Here is a 19987-nt window from a genome sequence, read left to right as displayed (position 1 = left end):
CAGTATTGCTGGTGTCTGTAAAATTGGTACTTTGTATTTGGAGGAGGTAGCAGTAGAAAAGTCTCGTGAGGCTTGAGTGGAGGGTGGAAAAGGGGCAACAAAGGGGGGGTTATTAACTGTGAACTGAAGGCGGCAATGGGCCATGTACGATGGTATAGAGTACCGAGTGATCATGAAAGCTGTGCAGGAGGATGTGGGGTTGTCTCGCCCGCTGAGAGTGGGGTGCCTGTTCGGGGGTGCAGTACGGAGGGAAAGTAGATGCTTATTCTAGGAACTGGAGAGTCTCAGAGACGACGTGGAGGGGATTTATGGGGGAGTTGTCTGATGTTAGCTCTTTGAACTGCAGGAGCATACATAAAACTCCATTTTATTGCGGAAACCATGTGTTTGTGATATAATTTTTTCGGCATTTCAATAAATTGTATGGAAACATCTGTTTTTAACTCATTCTACTAGTATTCCAAACAGTAGCTTATTAGCATACCCTTATAGAAGTATAATTGAATATATTTTCAAGAAAATACATCGCATATTGAACAATTATTATCGGTTCTTGAATTTATGTCGTAAACACCAGGTAATGTACCATGTCAACTTTTCTACATAACACTTTCTAGTTGATGATCCCGCAGCCTAACAAACATATAATCTGCACGTAGTTTTCAGTCGATTTTAATTGTTGGAAATTCAAGAACTCATGAGTCATGCTTTAAATTGCAATTGTTTCGGATCAGGGGTTCAATTCCTTCTTTCACAAACCCCCACCCATGCCACCTTTTCACTATATCCTCAGATACTGACAAGCTTTATGAACCTTGCTTCTAATAGACTTAGCAGGTCTGAGAACCATGTTTGTTGTGCAACTCCCACCTCCCCCCCACCCCCCACGCCTCCACGCCTCCCCAAAATCCCCCTCCGCTCCCATAGCTTGTTTATGCAATTTGTAATGGAAAAATATACATATCCCGTACCAAGTTATTAATATTGCATTCCCCAGCGATTGTGGGCGCAGATGTCGGGATGCGGATTTTTGGCATTACGCATGTTAAGTACACCACATAGTTGAAACTTGTGTGCTGCAACTGATTACTCAAATTTCCGCTTTTGTGACATGCATGCCTGTATATTTTCTTTTCCTGATACAGGACACGTTGTAAGTGTAATATGTCTCTGCAATTTCCCATTGTAAAACATCTTGCACAAGTCGTGACGGCAGGTAAGGTAGCGAACTTCCCAGTTTATTTTCAGTAAAACGTGGTCACTGTGTTATTATTATCGTCTGACTCTGGATGTAGCTCTGGAATACCTGCAGGACTAGAAAGATAGTATTCAATTCCAGATAGTTGATATATTTTACTGAATCTCTTCCCCAGATTTGTAACTCCCCAAATTGTCCTCACCATCGTAGGTGTTTTGCATCTGTTGCGGTTGAAGGGATTGAAGGCAATTGTCACTTTTGTGATATTTGAGGCTGTCCTCTTCAGTTTGGTTTGGATTTTGCTTGTGGCAACCAACATATCCTCCCATTTCCCAATCACTGATGACCAGATTGTTTAACCACTCCTGTACTGGTCTCATGTGAAAGCATGCATTCTCGATCAACTAGATGTCCATTTATAGCGATTTTATAAGCAGTCTCATGGAGACTGAGACTTCTGTTTAAGGGAAATCTGATTTTGCAATACCAACATTCTCTTATGAGTCATTATCGGTAGTAAATGGCAAACAAACTCACTTCCAAATGGTGTCCGTATTAGTATTTGAAGCCCAAATTTGCACATCACTAGGAGCTCCCATACGTTGCGGCCGGACTTTACCAAGGTCCTTAATACTCTACGCGCAGAGGACATACTTTGGACGGGATCATTTCCCCCTAAACCCCATATTACATTTTGTGGATTGACACATTGGATTGGTTCTTCAATCTTCATTCTATCAACACAGGTACCATGGATACCTGCCTTTTATGGATACCCATTTCTTATACTAGCTATATAGCCTTGATAAAGTCACTGATGTGACGAAACACGTGTTGGCTGTGCCTGTTTGGCTGTACTTCTGCTTTTACGAAAATCAATTCCATTAAATGACTTTCTGGAACACCAAGAAGTATACCGAACACTTTTTTTCACAGCTGCTACATATAAGCTTTTACCTGTACTTTTGTCAATCTACACAGTGTTTGTGAGTGCTGTGGTCACTGCTGTTCCCTTTTGGGTCATATTTGCCAACACTAGCTCTATATTTACATTTTCTCCCAGAAAAATAATTTCTCTGGGACTGGTTATGATCAGTGTTTAACTAGAGCCAGCGGTTGGTGGTGGGGGGGCACCAGTGCTTATTTTTGGGTGCCAGCATTTATTTTTCTGCATCAGGCAATTACTGCAAGCAAAGGAAGCATATGGGAAAGACGAAGAATAGAAAGACTGAAAAGCGTCAGAGAGGGAGAAAGTAGAAAGCTGCAAGAGTGAGCTGAAGGGGCAGTGAGTGGCTGTAAATGGACTAAAGAGGCCTGAGATGGCTTTAGGATTACGCTGCCTCAGTATTTTGTGCTCGCACATTTAAATGCAGAAGCCACATGTTTCAGAAAAGAGCTTTGGGCACTGGCACGTTTTTATTTACAAATTAAGCACTGGTTATGACGTCTCTCTTGCTGACAGTGAAACCCAGATGATACATCAGATTACTATAATCTGTAATGCTTGAAACCAGTGGTCCAGTTATGGGTATACATAAATAGAGTTCTAGAAACCTTAGATACTTTCGGTGTGCCTTGGCATCTCTTACAGTAATGGAATCACTTCTTGAAGAGTAGTAATCTGGAAACATTACATCTTTCCTGATTTATTTATCAGTCTCAAGTCAAGTACTCATTTAACCTTTTGTCTTGCTTTGGGATTAGAAAGTACTGGGCACTCTAAAGTCTCTCTTGGATTGGAATGAAGTAATTAATTCACTTCTTGAGGAAGCATAATGTAAGACCTTTCAGTTTATGACACAAATCAGACTGTGTTTTGCACACTCAAGTTAGAGTAGGTCACAGGTGTGCAAGGTTGCAGTTATTCTATCCTGCCTGAAGCTTTCCATTTCAACCTTAACCTTGTCATTTGACCAGTGCTTAATTTGAGCTGGTGGTTTCCGGTAATCGACCTAGCACTTAATAGTCAACACTAGCACTTATCACAGTCTGCATCATGTTGGTGCTTTTTGTCTAATTTAGAGATGAGCAATATTTGGATAAGATATGAAGTTTTAAATATTGAGATACCGAAAGATCAGAAAAAAGTATTATGATACAACAATATTGTGATGTAGAAATATCATTGACAAGAATATTGATTTTTAGGGCAGTAATATCATTTTGAAGAATAGCTGTGTAGTTAATATTGTTTTCTATAACGTAGTTATAAAAAGTCATTTTTTAATTATGTTTGAGTTTTAGTTCGTATATTAATTTTTGCATGTTCAGTATTTTTTTTATAATTGTTAACACTATTTTTTAAACATAGTTGGTAATTTTAAGTGATTTATATTTTTTTTGCTAACAGTAATTTACAGAGTCACAGCATTTTGTGAGGTTTGTTATATATTAGGTAAGGGTTGCTAGGTTTCTAGGGGTATAGGGAGGGAAGGTAATTAAGTAATATTTTTCAAATTTATTATTAATTATTTAATTGATTAAGTAAATTGTGTAATTTTTATATTTTTGAAGATATAGTATTAGGTGAGAGCTATTGTGTTTGTAGGGGCATAGGGCGGGAAGTTATTTTAGCAATTAATTATTCACTAAGTATTTAATTGATTATTCAATTTGTTAATTGTGTTTTATATATTTTAGCTACATTTTATGTGTGGCCTGCTAGGTTTGTGGGAGTTTAGTGTGAAAACTTGTAAAATCAACACAATTTTGAATTCATAATTATTACATTTTTTAATAATCACGTAAATTGTTTAATTGCTTTTCATTTTTTATATATATAATTTTACTAATAAGAGTTTTATATTTCTGGTCAACTAATAGGGTTATTAAAATATGTTATGTGTTTGAAGAGAAGTATCTTCCTTACTGTTGCAAGGAATGCAGTGGGAATAGTAAATGTAACCCCTCCAAAGTTCAACGCTATCCCTACTGTTACACAGACTGGAGTGGGAATAGTAAATTTAACCCCACTGAAGTCCGATGCTTTCCTTACTGTAGAGCAGACTTGAGTGGGAATAGTACATTTAAACCCTCTGACGTCTAATGCTTTCCATAGTGTTGCGCAGAGTGGAGGGGGGAATAGTAAATTTCACCCCTCCAAAGTCCAACGCTTTCCCTACTTTTGCACAGACTGGAGTAGGAGTACTATAGCTCCTACTTCCAGACTTAAATACTTTATTTTAATATTGTTTACACATATATGTTATTATTATTTGTTTGTTCAATTTTGCATTGTCTACATGTAGATTTTTTAAATGTTTGTAATATTTTTAGAAAATTATTGGATTGCATATTGTTATTGATTTAATTTGGTAATGTATTTAATGGTAGTCGATTTTTAATATTTTTTATGTTTCATATATATATGTGTATATATATAAAATATATATTTATGCTTTTTATAGTAGTAAATTTAAAAAAAATCCCAAACATTTAAAGTAAAATATATATTTGTATTACTAGTGTTACACTATATATGTATAAACATGTATACATATATATATATATACATATATAGGCATATATATACATATATATGGGTGTTTATATGAGTATATAATTATTATATATATTGTTAAATATTTTCAAAAATTATTTAATTTAATTTATATTAAAGTTATATGCTAAAATACTTAAGATTTACTATTTTATAATGAAGTTTTATATAAGAAAAATCAATTTTCGTTTTTTTACCGATATTCATGTAAACAATAGTTTTCCTGATATTTATGTACTTATCATTATAAGTATAGGAATGCAATATTTTTATCCCAATTTCTGTATCTCGATATTGTTGGCTCCGATATTCTGTCAGACATCCGAGATGAGCACAACAGGTGTTTATGAGTTAAATGTACCTCAAAAATGGCTAATACCTGCTTTTCAAGCCATTGTAATAGCTTTGGGGGTTTGGAGGAGTGTGAAGCTTAGTAGTTGTGTTGGCACTGGGATTGGCAGTGGTAGCACAGGTAAAGAATAGGCAGTGCAAGCTGCAGTGGCCTACTGACCAGGGCCCTGGCATGTACTTTTTCACAAATCAAGCACTGCGTCTGACACTTCAGCATTCATTTCACTTGCAAATAGAAGGCTATCTTTGTTTGTACCCGTTGTCTTCAGTAGCTTTCACATTTGATTTCTTGCCTTCGAGTCACCGTTTTCTCTGGATGGGGCCTCCGTTTGTAAACCGCTTCTCATGGAGGCTTCCTTTTTTCACTTTATTCATAAGTAGTCCAGTTTCTTGTGTAGTTCCCTTGTCTCCAGCAACGGCTCGTTATGAGTTGTTATAAGGTGCAGCCCCCCTGCCTCCTGTGAGGCCTCTGCAACCACATTTTTCAACATGCAGTGTTCGCAAAAACATGAGTTTGTGTTTTTATTAACACTGCCCGTACCTGTGCAGGCCAGCCTCGTCTCCAGGCTCCTGATGTCAAAAAGAGGGGGAGGTGGGTAAGTTGGTTTGGTCAATATCCAGCTACAGAGTGATGTAAAAACCCAACGCTGTAGGTGGATGTCTGGATTGCAGACTGGGGGGCAATCCACTCACACAAGCACAATACCTTTTCTTTAGCAAACATACTGCACATACTTCAGGCAGCACAGTATATGTATATATATATATATATATATATATATATATATATATATATATATATATTAAAATGTGGCTGTTGGGGCCTATATCAGTGCATCCTTGAAGCCAATGAAAAGACACACAGAGGGGCAGGATCTCCAGCACTTAAACCGAGCTTCTTATAGGATTGTGCTTCCAGTCTTATCAAGAAGCTGGGAGAGAGATTGAGGTGGATCTTTCCCTTTGCAAATGTGGCCCTGCTGCTTTATCTGGCTTGTTGTTGGTTAACATGTCATCCTAGTCCCACTGCCCAGCACCAGATTCCTACTCTGCTGCTGCCATAGAGACCTCAAGTTGCCATCTAATTTAGCAAGGTAAGTAAAAAAAGAATGTTATTTCTCTATGCATGGGTGTATGTGTTTGTGAGTTATTGAGATTGAATAGAACTGATTGAAAGCAAGTGTGTGTGTGTGTTTCAGAGTGTCAATAAGAGTGAAAGTGAGAATCTGAGTTTCAGTGTGTGCATAAATAAGTGGAAGTGAGTACGTGGGAGAGAATGTGTTTGATTGATTGGAGGTTGTAACAGAGAGAGTGGAAGTGAGTCAAGGGTGTAGCTATCAATGGTGCAGCAAATGCAGTTGCACCAGAGTCAGTGAGTGTGTGTGATAGTAAGTGAGAATGAGAACCCGTGAGTAGGAGCATGTTTGTGTGGGAGTAATAGTGAGTGGGAGTGAGAATGAGTAAGTGGGAGAATGTGTGTTAGCATGAGTGCATGGAAAGAGAGTAAATGTGAGATGGAGTGAGTATAAGTGAGGCAAAGTTTGAAAACAAGCTTTGGCAAAGTCAATAGGTCTCGCCTATGTGAGACCTACTAGCCTTGGCGCTGTTTTAGCCATGCTGCACAAACCTGTGGCTGCTGTTCAGTATGGCTAAAGGTTAGTGGGGTGGAGTAGATTGAGGTAGAGTGGAATGGGGTGGAGTGGGGTAGATTGGCATAGAGTGGGGTACAATATAGGGGGGTGGATTAGGGTGGAGTGGGGTAGAGCAGTGTAGATTAAAGTGGGGGAATTTGGTAGATTAGTATGGTGGATTGGAGTGGGGTAGATTGAATTGGAGTAGAGTGGGGTAGATTGGGGTGGAGGTGGGTAGGCTGGAGTGGAGGAGAGTGGGGTAGCTAGGAGTAGGGTAGATTGGATTGGGTCATATTGGGGTAGATTGGAGTGGAATGGGGTAGACTGGGGTAGAGTGGATTGGGGTAGAGTGGGGTGAAGTCAAGTAGATTTGAGTGGATTTGGGTAGATTGGGTGGATTACAGTAGGGAGAATGGTGTGGGGTAGATTAGGTTAGTTTGGAGCAGGTAAGATTGGGGTAGATTACAGTGGAGTGGGATAGACTGGAGTGGTGTGGGGTAGATTGGGATGGGGTGGGGTAGTTTGGAGGTGAGGGAGACTGGGGTAGAGTGGGGTAAATTGGAATGGGGAGGGGTTGACTGAATTGGGGTAGATTGGGGTGGAGTGGTGTAGATTGGGCTGGAATGGCATAGATTGGAGTGAGGTGGAGTGGGGCAGATTGGGGAAGAGGGGATTACAGTGGATTGAGGTAGATTGGAGTAGAGTGGGGTAGACTGGAGTTTGATAGATTGGAGTGGATTTGAGATTGGAGTGGAGTGAGACAGATTGGAGAAGAGTGGAGTGGGGTAGATTGGGCTAGGCTGAAGTAGAGTGGGGTAGACTGGGTGGATTAGAGTAGGATTGATAGGAATGGAGTAGGGTAGATTGATTAAGGATGATTGGAGTGGGGTAGATTGGGGTGGAGTAGTTTGGAATGGTTTGAAACGGGTTAGATTGGGGTAAAGTGGAGTTAAGAATACTGGAGTAAGTAGGGGTAGACTGGGGTGAGGTAGATTGGGGTGGGGAGACTGGTGGGGTAGATTAGAGTGGGGTGCAGTGGGTGCATTGGGGTGGAGTAGGTTAGTTTGGAGTGGGGTAGACTGGAGTGGAGTAGACTGCAGTGAAGTGGGGTAGACTGGAGTGAAGTGGGGTGTGGTAGATTTGAGTAGAGTAAAGTGTGGTGGAGTGGATTGGGGAGTGGTGTCTATTGGGCAGCGGGGATGACTGGCATGGTGTGAGATAGACTGTATGGGGTTGGGTAGACTGGAGTAAGGTGAAGTGGGATATTGGGGTGGAGTAGATTGGAGGGGATTATGATGGCGTAGACTGGAGTGGAGTAGATTGAAATAGGGGAGCGTGGTGGAGTGAAGTAGATTGGGGTGGGTTGGAGTGGGGTAGATTGAAGTGGAGCGGATTGTATGGGGTAGATTGGAGTAGGGTAGATTTGACTGGGGTGGAATGGGTTAGATTAGATTAGTCAGTTACACTGGACTGTATTGTGTTAGATTGGGCTGGAGTGGGGTAGATTTGAGTGACGTGGTGGAGTGGAGTGGTGTAGAATGGAGTGGGGTAGAGTGGGGTGGAGTGAGATAAATTGAAGAAGAGTGGAGTGAGGTAGATTGGAGGTTGAGTGGTGTAGAATGGAATGGTGTGGGGTAGACTGGAGTGGGGTAGATTGGGGTGGAGTGAAGTAGAATGGATTAGAGTAGATTGGAGCAGGTGAGTGGTGTAGACTGAATTGGGTAGACTGGGGTGGAGTAGATTGGGGTGGCATGAGGTAGATTGGAGTGGGGTAGATCAAGAGAGTTGAGTGAGATATTGGCGTTGCGTGAGAGGAGAGTGGGGGAGAGTGGAGTGGGGGAGATTGTGGAAGAGTGGAGTGCAGTGGGATAGAGTGGAGTGGTGTAGATGAGGGTGGAGTGAGGTAGGGTGGAGTGGGGTAGACTGGAGTGAAATAAATTGGGTGGATTATGGAAGTGTAGACTGGAGTGAAGTGGGGTCTATTGGAGTGGTTTGAGGTAGATTCCAATGAGATAGATAGGAGTGAGGTAATTTGGAGTGGGGTATATTGAGGTAGAGTAGAGTGGGGTAGGTTGGGGTGGAGTTGGATAGAGTGGTGTGGGGTAGATTGGGATGGGGTGAGACAGAATGGAGTGGGGTAGATTGAAGTGGGATAGATTGGGTTAGGGTGGGGTAGACTGGATTGGGGTAAATTGGGGCAGATTGGAGTGGGGTAGACTGGATTGGGGCAGGTTGGACAGAGTAGATTGGAGTAGGGTATTTTGGGGTGAATGGGGAATGGTGGGGTGGAACGGGTTAGATTGGACTTGAGTAGGGTAGATTTAAGTGGCATGTGGTAGATTGGAGTGAAACTGAGTGAGGCAGATTGGGTAGGGTGGAATGCAGTGCGGTAGATTGGGGTGGAGGGGGGTAGGTTTGGGTGGAGTAGAGTTGGATAAATTGGAATGGAGTAGAGACTGCACTGAGAGTGGGGTAGATTACATTGGATAGTATAGAGGTAAAATAGGGTGGAAAGGAGGTGGGTAGACAGGGTGGATTGGAGTATGATATAATGGAGTGGGTTAGATTGGAGTGGGATAGAGTGCAGGGGTAGATTGAGTGGAGTAAGGTAGATGGGAGTGTGCTAGGGTGAGGTGGGGTAGACTGCAGTAGGATGGGGTAGATGGGAGTGAAGTAGATTCAAGTGGAGTAGATTGGAGTGGGGTAGATGGGGTAGGGGTAGCTTGGGGAAGAGTAAACTGGAGCAGGGTAGACTGGGGTAAAGTGGGGTAGGGTAGATTGGAGTACCGTGGCATGGGGTGAAGTGGGTTAGATTTGAGGGGAATGTGGTAGACTGGAGTGAAGTTGGGCTGGGTAAATTTGGGTACAGTGGAGTTTGGTAGAGTGAAGTGGGGTGGAGTGGAGTAAATTGCATGAATTGGAGTGTGGCAGATTGGAGTGGGGTAGATTGTGGTAGACTGAAGTGGAGTAGATTGTGGTGGTGTGGTGTGGAGTAGAGTGGAGTGGGGTAGTGTGGAGATGAGTTGGATCGATTCCAGTGGAGTTTGGAGTGGGGTAAATTGGAACAGAGTAGGTAAATTGGACTGGGGTAGACTAGAGTGGAGTATACTGGAGTAAAGTGGGTTGGATTTAGGTACAAAGATTTTGAGTGGATTGGGGTAGATTGAGTTGAGTGGAGTGCGGAAGACTGGAGCAGAGTGGGGTAGACTTGGATGGGTTGATGGGTTAGTGTAGGAAAGCAACTTTTTGGCGTGGTTAGCCTCCACCTTTTGCCTGGTATCTGAGGTAATTGTGACTGAAAGTGCACTGGGTTCCTGCTAACCAGGTCCCTAGTGCCATATCTCTTTCCTCAACTCTGCACATTCTTATCCCCAATTGGCAAAGCCTTTAGCAACCTCTGTAGGTCCTTAGTAAATGGTACCCCGGTACATAGGGCCTGGGGTACTAAAGAAGGTACCGTAAGGGATGCAGCATGAATTGTACCACCCTAAGGGGCCCCAAAAAGACCCCTCATCACGCACACGACAGGCTGCCATTGCATGCTGCATGTCTTGGTGCAGACAAAAGTGAAAACACAGCACAGCACACAGCCTGTGTGCCATGTCCCCTAACACTGCATGCAATATGTGCAAGTCACCATTCTAGCAGACCTTACAGCCCTAAGGCAGGGTGCATTATATTACATGTGAGGGCATATCTGCATAAGCAGACATGCCCCTGCTATGTCTTTGTCAACTCCCAGACATAGTAAGGGACCAGGGAAGCCAATTAAATACATGTGCTGGAGACTGGTCATTACGAGCTCTGACCAGCTCTGCCACCTTAGCCACATTTCTGACCCCCTAAGATAAGAACCAGTGCTCTCAGAGGCCATCAACAAAAGCCTGAACTGGCCGGGGGAATTGCCACCTCCTCCAGGCAGGATAGATAATCCAGGGCGGGAAGCTTCAAAGGCCTAGTTGCCTGTGTAATCACTCAGGAGAGTTACACCCACAGAACAGGGGAAAAGGAGCAGCTGATCTGGTACCAACCCCACCAGCCAGTCTACAACCCTCGACGGACTTAGCACGTCCTGCAACGGAGCCTCCAGAAACCCAGGAAGACTGCCTGCCTTCTACAGACTCAAGACTCCGTGAGCAGCAGACCTGCTCTAAAAAAAAGGACTCTGGAACCTCCGGAACTGCAAGGATCCACTGCACCCGCCCTCACAGACCAGAGGGGGAGTGAAGCTCCGGTGTTAACAGGTTCCCCAGCTCCGCAGAGTCCTAGTCTATCGTGGTTTCACCCCTCCTGGACTTCACAAAGTCGTCTGCAGCCTCTGCATGCAGGCCTCCTCTCCTGCAGCCTCTGTGGTGAGAGAAACCGGACACCTAAAGCAACCACTGCACCCATCATCTGTGGCCCGATCTGAAGTGGGACCCTGGTGTCAACGATGTCCTCCAGCTCCCCTGAGCTCGAGTCCATTGTGGTTTCACCCCTCCTGGACTCCACGATGACAACTGCAGTCTCAGACCGCACACACCCTCATTCAGAAGTGCTCTGAGACACAAAAACCAGACACCAAAGGACACCCCTTCATCAGGGGCTCCTCTTCTTGGAGAAAAGGACCAAAGGTGCACCTACGTTCCAGAGTACCCCAAGTTTGCTATCCACCTGTTGATTTTCCCTGACTGGCTTTCTAGCCAGAGCCTGCAGCCTATTTCTAGTGAGACCAAGCCCCATTGAAATGCATTAGGCACCCGACGCCAAACTACACCTCTGCATTCGGCCGCCCCAGTGCTACCCAGAGGGACCTGCTTATGTGGTCCTGACTCTTGCCAATACTTACCTTAAGTCTCGGAGATTGGTCTCGTAGGTCGTTGTAAAGTACCTGTTTGCTGACTTTGTTTTCCTCCCATAGGTTAACATTTAAGAACTCAAAAATTGAACTGTATCCATTTTTGCAAGTAAAAAAGTATTTATGCTTATAAACGTGCTTACCTTGTAATGCATTTCTTGGTTTCAAAGTACATATAAAAAGAAGTGTTATTTTTCTAAATTGGTCTCGGATTAGTTCTTGGAGTGTGTTTCTCATTTACGGTCTCTGAGAGTACAACAAATGCTTAGCACTACCCTCTGATAAGCCTAACCGCTAGCCCACACTACCACAAAATATAGCATTTAGTACTATCTACATTTGCCTCTGCAACCCAATTGGGGATTCACTGGACTCTCTGCACGGTGTACTTCTTTTTAGTGCACCATATAGAGAGCCCGTTTCCTACAGTTAGATTGATGGGAGTGGGGGAGATTAGAGTGGACTGCGTTGAAGTGGCGTGAGTTAGATTGGAGTGGGGTAGAAAGGAGTGGGGTAGATTGGATTGGAGTGGTCTGGAGTAGACTGGAGTGGGGTGGATTGGGTGTAGTGTGGGGTGCATTGAGTTAGAGTGGGGTGCACTGGATTAGAGTGGGTTGACTGCAGTGGGATAGATGGACGTAGGGTAGATTGGTGTGGGGTAGATTTGGGTGAGGTGGGTAAATTGGGGTGGGATAGAGTGGAATGGTACAGAGTGGAATGGGGCAGGATGGAATGGGGTGGGTGGAGTGGGGTAGATGGGGTGAAGAGAAGTGGGGTAGGTGAGTGGGACAACTTGGAGTGAAGTGTAGTAGACTCGAGTCGGGTAGAGTGAATTGAGGCAATTTGTGTGGAGTGGAGTGTTGTGTAGAGAAGTGGCATGTTGTGTTGTGGAGTGTGTGATGTAGATTGGGGTGGCGTGGAGTTAAGTGGATTGTCGTGTTGTAGGGTGTATTAGAGCAGAGGGATGTGGAGTGGCATGTCTTAGAGTGGAGTGTTGTGGCGAAGAGTGGCAGGCCATAGTGTGGTGGTGGAGTGTGCATTGTGCAGTAGCACACTGCCATTACAGACAACACATTTTTAATTTAAATGACTATTACATTTGCACCTAAACGATAATGTGTGCAAATGTCATCACCTAGTGTATTGATGAGTTTTGATCTTATTCTTATATTTGTTTTCACCATACTTTAGAATTACAAAAAAGTGCTTCATTTGTACTAATTCGGAAATATTCTGAAACATCAGTACGTATGTTTTTTAGAGTGCTAGAAAAAATGTAAACATCCTACACTCTTTACTCTTACATCCGTACTCAGCAGGATTATCACATGAATGCTATCACTTTTAAGTCAGAGAAAGAAAAATAAAAAAACGACCTCCCTGGAAGAGATAGCCTGACATTTGACCTCCTTCTTTGAATGCACAACAAATGTGACAAGACAAGAACAAGATTTAAGACCTGTTTACAGAAAGCGAGTGGAAGAATACAGTAAACAAGGTTTGGGCAACACAAGGGACAAACTCAAACTGTACAGACTAAAGCAAATAAAGCCAGGAAGTAAAAAGCCAGAAAATCTTAGTTACAAACCAACAAGCCAACGGGAAGCAACTAACACAATGCATTCCTAGGTCAACTTTCTGAATGTCCACAAGATGTCTTTGGCAAACCAGATAACTGCACTGTCTGGTAGGCTTCGACGTAAAATGAGGCATAGTCCTGACCGGTATTATGTCCCATCACTTTCAAAACCTACCATTTGCACTGCTTTTCTCACCTATGGGACCATACCCATAGTCTGGTGTGATCTAGATTTTTGTTCACCTTCCAGTGGTGTTTTCTTAAAAGTCCCCCGCACCCGCGAGCATTCATTCAATCTTTTCCCAAGAAGTGCACATTTTTTATACGCAGGTCTCTGAGGCCAATATATCTGCATTTCCCTTTAGTGCTTTTCAGCCCCCTTGTTTAGTAAGTTTATTGAGCTTCAGTACAGCCAGCCCCCTTTCGTATTTATTTACCCATCATGTGCATGTTTGCTTTTCAGCTTTTGGGATCCGAGCTCAGCGCAGTTTTTGCTTTTTAATATATGTATATATGTATATATATTTTTTACTTCTGCATCAATTTTGCAGGCGCACTTACTTCATTGTCCTGCTTCTCACGTATTTCTCTTCCCTCTTTTTTAATTTGGATTTTCTAGCCACTCTCACATGATGCTTATTTACGTTTCTAGCCTCACATGAACCATTTTACTTGGCAACCGGATTATTCGTGCAACAGTGGTTCCTTTACCTTTTTGACAGCTAGTACATTCGCAAGACATTGTATATGTGTGTACCTTACCGAGTCTTGTTTGTGTACTATTTTTTCTTGTCACATAGTCCCAGTACTAAGCAGAGCCTTTTTTAGATCACCTTGACATTATCTACGGAATTTTTGTTCCCATTTATTTTCATTCACTGGAGTGTTTACCTTCTGTCAGGCCTTTGCTGTTATTCAGGCTTCACCTTTTGTTTTCTTGTTTCCGGATGAAGGGACTCTATTTGAAATCCATTCACTGCGTTCGATGGACTACAAATATGCTTGTTTTTTTGCATGGTCCAGGCATCTTTTTTGCTATTGTTTCAGCCAATAAAAGCATACAGAAAATCTTCTCGTGAACCGATTTCTCAAGATGGGAGATTGCTATTGTTAGACCCCCTAATCTCCTTTGTCTATTAAGACACTTTTTCTTTGCTCGCATTTTTCAGTAAATGTTGGAACAACTATTTTTGTGAATTGATGTTGCAAGAGGCTATGCTAATGTATATTGATCATAATGAAAGTGATAAGTGGGGATGAAGGAAATCGACGTACACAGCACCTTTCTGTCGTAGGTAAGTTTATTCATTGAGCGACCTGGCCCGGCTGTCATCCACTGCTTCCTCTCCTCCAACTGCTCTCCTCCAACTCCCGCACTCCCCGTTCTAGAACCATATTATCCAGTTGCCAGGAGACAGCCAGGTTCTACTATATCACCAGAAAGTACAATACAACACATCCCCATTCCTACAAAAAAGAAGAGAAACAACAAGAAAAATACATGTCCTTACCCACAATCCTCAACTGCTCTAACTCTGCATACACTGTTAATCTCTACTAACAAACCTGGAACTGACTATAACTATATACACAGTTAAATAAATATGAAATACACAGAACATTTCATTTATCAATTGCATATAAAGTCCCTCAAGACCCTTGATGGTGGTTTTACCCTTGCACTGATCCTTCTTGTTACACTCTCACACTTTTCATTTTTTGTTCATTCCATTTTTTCTCAACCAATCGTCAATTTCCCTCTCTGAACACCTCACAATCCTCCTCACATTCCACCAGTTTCCATCTGTTAATTTTACACAATTACCTTTCACTTTCAACACACACTTTGGTTCCGATAATTTAGATTCTCCCTTCCTCACCAAATTTCCTGTTGACACTCTCACCCAGACACCTTTATTATATTCCTTCTGCACTCTCCTAACTTTATTATTGTGTCTTGATTCATATTGTTGTTGGTACGACTTCACCCTTTCCCTAATCAGCTCAGCATTAATCATCTTCTTCTTACACCTTCCCATCCACGCAGGTACAGCCATGGTGCATGGTACCCTTCCCTTCAACAACACAAACGGAGTCTCACCCGTCACGCTATGCGGCGTAGTTCTATAACTCCACAGCATATCCTTGATTTGAGACTTCCATGACAAATTGTTATACAGAGCTAATTGAATGTTCTCTCCCAGCACACGGTTAAACCGTTCCACCATACCATTTCCTCTGGGATGATACACAGGTGTCCTGAAATGTTTGATTCCCCATCTCCTGAGAAAACCCGTAAATTCGCTCGAAATAAATTGTGGCCCATTATCACTAACCATTTCTCCAGGACACCCTTCCCTTCTAAATACTTCCTCACAAAATGCAATGACATTACCAGCTTTCGCCTCCCTAACAAATGCTATTTCTGGCCATTTCGAATAATAATCCATCATAACTATAGCATATTTATCTGAACTTCCCAAACACTCAAATGGACCACATATATCTATAGCTACCTTGTACCACGCTTTCTCCGGTAACTCTTGTGACTTAATCGTAGTTTCTAACAACACATGTGACTTATCACTTGACATACATGCTATGCAATCTCTCACGTACCTCTCAATCTGCTTATCCATGCCTGGCCACCAAAAATCCGCCCGCACCTTTTTTTTCATAGCAGACATGCCTCCATGCCCCTCATGCAGCAAACTTAAAACTCTTTCTTTGAGACCATCCGGAACCACCAATTTGTTCCCTCTTCTCAACACACCATCTATAACCGACAACTCATCCCAAACATGCTTAAATTCACACATATCAACATCCAACCGTTCTTTTTTAACCACGGATAACTCCTTCATTATCTTGCTCATTAACACATCCTCCTGTACAGCATTCTCCCATTCCTCTCGAGTTATGGCACCACATGCTTCTGATAAGTCCGCCACCACCCACTCATCTTCTTCATAAGTTCCATTGTCAGCCACTGGTAACCTAGACATACAATCAGCACTTATGTTTTTTATCCCAGGAACATATTTCATTCTAAATGTGTACTCTTGTAGTCTATACATCCACTTTGCAATTCTTGGTGTAGCTCTATCAGCCCCCTTGGTGGTAAAAATGTCTATCAATGGTTTGTGATCAGTCCGCAGCTCAAATTCCGTACCCCAAACATATATACGGAAATGCTGCACATTCCACCAGCATGCCAAAGCCTCTTTTTCAATGGTAGAGTATGTTGGCTCTGCTCCCTTCAATGTGCGTGATGCAAACGCTACCACTCTCTCTCTTCCTTCATGTCTTTGCAATAATGCTGCTCCTAACCCATAATTACTGGCATCTGCCACAATAATAGTCTCATCATTCGGGTCATACGGTTTCAATGTGATGGCTTTCACAATGGCTTTCTTAACCTCCTCAAATGCTTCTTGACAATCACTGGACCATTTAAAATGGCAGCCTTTTTTCATTAAGTCCCTCAGCACATGCACTTTTCCTGCAAAGTGATCCACAAATTTCGTGTAATATTCAGCCAAGCCTAAAAATGACCTTAGCTGATCCTTGTTTTGTGGAGCAGGGGCCTCTGCAATGGCGTCAATTAACTTCCGCTTTGGTTTCACTCCATGTTGGTTCAATGTATGCCCCAAATACTCCACTTCTTCTACTCCAAACCTGCACTTTCTCCTGCTGATGGTAAGGCCAGCTTTCTCCAACTTCTTTAATACTATTGCCAAAGTGTCATCATGTGCCTGTTCACTTTCACCCCAAACCAGCACATCGTCTTGGAACACTAATGTGTTGTCAACATCATTCAAAAATGTTTGCATCACACTCTGGAACACGGCAGAAGCGGACGCCAACCCAAACGGCATCCTAATAAATTGATACGCCCCCTCAGATGTGATGTAAGATGTCAAATGTCGGGATTTTTCAGATAAACACACCTGATGGTAAGCATTCGACAAATCCAGTGTCGTAAAACACTTCCCACCTCGAACATTGGCTAACATTTCATGTATTCTTGGTAACGGGTATCGATCTATTAATATGTTGTCGTTCAGATCCCTCAAGTCTACACACATGCGGATCCTGCCGTCCGATTTCATCGCTATTACAATTGGACTCAACCATTCAGATACTTCAATCGGTTCGATTACCCCTTCCTTACACAGCCTGTGAAGTTCATCCTTCAATTTATCCCTCAGGGCTATTGGTACAATCCGTGCTTTGTGCACCTTTGGCACAGCATCTTTTTTCAACACTATCTGGTGTTGAAATCCTTTGAGGCAACCCAACTTTTCCTTAAACAGCTCCGGAAATGTTTCTACCCACTTCCCTTCCTCGTTTACCTTTGTCAGCAATACTTGTTCGGGGTGATTAGGATCCAACACTACGTTCAAAGCACGTTGTTCCTTCCACCCTAGTAATGATCGTCCTTGTCGCACTACATACACCCTTCCTTGTGTTTTTCTATCTTTAAATCCCAGCTCCGCCTCAAAATACCCTAATACCGGCAGTTTGCCACCACTATACCCTTCTGGTAACACATCCGTGGGTTTAAGCTTGTTGTCTCTCAACCCACTCCATATCTGTTCGTCAATCAAAGTGAATGGTGAACATGAATCCGCCCACATGTGTGTCCATTTCCCATTTATTTCCACCATACACCTAGGCGGGTTATATTCCTTAGTTTTGTTAAGTTGTGTGCACACAGTTGTATCCCCTTCCTCCACAGCTAAGACTTCCATCTCGTCTTCACTTGTGCTACTGTTCTCCTGTTCACTTCTCTTCACGACATTTACCGACTTCTTGAACTTATTCTCATTAACCATTCTGCACACTCTAGCAAAATGTCCAATTTTCTTACATTTGAAACACTTTGTGTTAATAGCTGGACAATTTTTTGCTTCCGCCAGATGTCTACCACTTCCACACCTGTAGCACTCCTTTCTCTTCCCAAAGTTATCTCCAACCTTACTTTTATCTTTCTTGGAATATCGTACTTCTCCAACTGTGTTTTGTTCATTAGTACTATTCGTGTTGTTGAGCTCCTTAACATATTGAGACGTACTTTCCATATGTCTAGCAACTTCCACCGTTTTGTCCAGCGTTGGATTTTTTAAACTCAACAACTTCTCTTGAATTTTGACCTCCTTCACTCTGTTAATGAATTGGTCACGAATGATTTCATCATTCAGATCTCTAAATTTGCACAAAATAGCTAGCCTACGTAGACTGTTAACAAACTGATCTATTGTTTCATCTTGTTTCTGAGCGCACGAAAAAAACCTATGTCGCTCCACCACAATGTTGACTTTCTTTCCATAGTTTTCTTCTAATGCCTTAATGGCATTTTCGAATACATCATCCTCTTGGTCCGAATCTCCTCCTTGTGTGTCTTGTAATGGTAAAGTTTTCAAAACTTTCCTTCCTTCCACCCCCAAACAATGCTTTAAAATTGCCAACTTCCTCTTTTCTACATACATCTCACCGCCAATGGCCTCTAAGTACGTAGAGAAAGCGTCTTTCCAATCTTCCCAGGCCATGCAGGGTTCACCTGGAAGCTGTAAAAATGCTGGTGGTGAAGTTATAAAGTGTGTTGCCATATCTACTATTCTCTGTCACTTGTATTAGCTCTTTTTCTGTTCTTTCCTCTTTTTCCTGAATCAAAGTCCAAATTTTACATTGCCCACCGTCCATAAAATAGTCATTTGTTAGTTGAAATACACGTGTTTCCAAGCAACACTGTTTCCCTTTTTTTTTTCCTTCCAACTTGCTCGCTGTCCGCGCGTTGCCTAGCAACTTTGCGCGTCAATAGCACCAAGCGCTGGTTGTGTACGCGCGTTGCCTGGCAACTTTACGCGTCTATCGCACCACGCGCCAGTAAATCTTCTCTTTTCAACGTGCCAGCGTCGCGCGCACGTAAAGCCAAAAAAAACACTGTACTTGCCGCCGACTTTCCGCCCTGGGCACAGTACCAATCCTTCCTGTCTCCCTGCAGCAAACTCAAGCGGTTTCCTCGAACTTCAAGCACCTCTGTGTTGCGCTGCCACAGCACTCTACCGGTCCAGGTCGCACTTGTCACTCCTTCATGGGCTCCAAACACCCTTGTCGCCAATGATAAGTGGGGATGAAGGAAATCGACGTACACAGCACCTTTCTGTCGTAAGTAAGTTTATTCATTGAGCGACCTGGCCCGGCTGTCATCCACTGCTTCCTCTCCTCCAACTGCTCTCCTCCAACTCCCGCACTCCCCGTTCTAGAACCATATTACCCAGTTGCCAGGAGACAGCCAGGTTCTACTATATCACCAGAACAACTATTTTTGTGAATTGATGTTGCAAGAGGCTATGCTAATGTATATTGATCATAATGAAAGGTGTTTACATTTGCACTGTTCTGCTCTACAGTCCAGAATGTTGGGTAATTCTGCCCCTGATGTAGGGTTAGTTCCCCAAAATGTACTAGGGCATGACCAAATATTTGGATACTATTGTAGTCTGAGGTGTTGACAGGAAATTTTCAAATGTCAAGAGGTGGCTGAGTCCGAATAGCAGTAACCATCGATTGAGCTGCGCACCCTGACACACTTGTTCAAGAATGTGCAAAACACAGTATCTGAAATGCCCATGTTATGTGTATCTATTCCGCAATGTTACCGTTGCTACTTGTTGTCCCTTGGACGGTTTTGGCATCCTGTAAATAGTTCTTTTTGAAACCCCTTTTCCCAAAGTTCTTAGGTCACGTTTTTTCAGCTTCCAACTCGCACGTCCCTCAACATTTTCACCCTCACCCAATGCGCTAGCCGTACATTTTGTCTCTATTTTAGTGTTTTGTGTTTAACCCCTTCAATGCGGGCGTTGGCCACTGGCCGACGCTCGCAGTA

Source organism: Pleurodeles waltl, chromosome 9 (assembly GCF_031143425.1).
Source record: "Pleurodeles waltl isolate 20211129_DDA chromosome 9, aPleWal1.hap1.20221129, whole genome shotgun sequence".
Taxonomy (NCBI): Eukaryota; Metazoa; Chordata; class Amphibia; order Caudata; family Salamandridae; genus Pleurodeles; species Pleurodeles waltl.
This window is presented reverse-complemented; position numbering follows the sequence as displayed.